The following is a 1,694-nucleotide window of genomic DNA, read 5'->3' as shown; positions in this document are numbered from 1 at the left end:
ACGCGGGGAAGATAAGCAGATACCTAGACACAGCGAAGCATAAGTTCAGTGGGATGAGGTCTCACGACTGTCACGTGCTCATGACGCAGATACTTCCAGTTGCAATCCGTGGGATCATGGACGCACACGTCCGTGAAACGCTATTTGGCCTATGCAACTTTTTCGACATCATCTCTCGGAAGTCGGTTGGCGTGAGGCAACTCAGAAGGCTACTGGAAGAGATCATGGTGATACTATGCGAGCTTGAGATGTACTTCCCGCCCGCATTCTTTAACGTTATGGTGCATCTGCTGGTCCATATCATGGAGGATATCATCCAACTCGGGCTGACGTTCCTGCACAGCATGATGCCGTTCGAAAGGATGAATGGTGTCATCAAAGGATACGTTCGCAACATGTCACGCCCAGAGGGAAGCATAGCCAAGGGCTTTTTGACCGAAGAGTGCATCTCCTACTGCACGAATTATCTAGGCATCAAGAACCCCGTTGGTCTACCCGTCAACAGGCACCTCGGCAGGCTCGCTGGATGGGGTCATCGTGAGGGTCGCCGCAAAATGCATGTCGACTTCGAGGGTCGACTCGCCGACTTTGAAAGAGCAAACCTAGTCGCGCTACAACACATAGACGTGGTCGATCCTTGGGTGGTAGAGCACAAAACCTTTATTGAGAAGACGTACAATGACCAAGGCCAACAGAGGACGGACGGAGATATAATCAAAGAGCACAACTCATGTTTCACGCGTTGGTTCAAGCAGAAGCTTTTGTCGTACCCTTTACATGAGGATTCTTCCGCGGAAGAACAACTTATATTCGCCTTATCACAGGGCGCCGAGCACAACCTGATGACGTATGAGGCGTATGATATCAACGGCTACACATTCTACACCGAGGGAAAGGACATGAAGAGCGATGGTTATCAGAACTCCGGGGTAACGATGGAATCCTACACCGGTAACAACAAGGACAGATACTACAGAAGGATCGAGGAGATCTGGGAGCTGAGCTACGCTGGAGAGAAGGTCCCGATGTTCCGTGTCAGATGGGCCAAGAGCATCATAAAAGAAGACCGGTATTTCACCACCATGGTTATACCCGAAGTCAAATGCAAGACCGCGGGTGCAAACGTCACCGCGAAAAATGGGCCATGGGTACTGGCTTCCCAAGTGGACCAATGCTTCTTCATTACCGACCCGCCAAAGCCCAGTCGTGTTGTTGTGAGGAGAGGCAAAAGGAAGATCATCGGAACGGATGGAGTTGCCAATGAGCAAGACTTCGACAAGTACGGCGACCCGAAGATGGAACATGATGATGACGATGAAGTATCAGCATACACCATAAGAAGAAGCAGGACCACCCTACCTAAAGGACGTCCGTTCAAGAGAAGAACTCCATTTACGAAAAATAAGGGCAAGAAGATTGTGAACACATAGCTAGCTAAGATCGATTGTATTTAAATTGTAGCCTTCATTTCTCGATTGTATTTCATGGGCACTTTAATTTTGAACTCATGAATATTTTTTAAATTTCATGGACACTCGATCTCGATCCCCCTCCATCTCGATCGCTATCCCACCTTGCCAGATCCGGTCCCCCTCGCCGTCGAGCACCCCCCGCACCCTCTCCCCCGCTCCATCGGCCGCCGTCGCCGATCCACCGCACCCTCCCCCGCTCCACTGTCGTCGACGACCCACCGT

Source organism: Triticum dicoccoides, chromosome 7B (genome assembly GCF_002162155.2).
Source record: "Triticum dicoccoides isolate Atlit2015 ecotype Zavitan chromosome 7B, WEW_v2.0, whole genome shotgun sequence".
In the NCBI taxonomy this organism is placed as follows: Eukaryota; Viridiplantae; Streptophyta; class Magnoliopsida; order Poales; family Poaceae; genus Triticum; species Triticum dicoccoides.
This window is presented reverse-complemented; position numbering follows the sequence as displayed.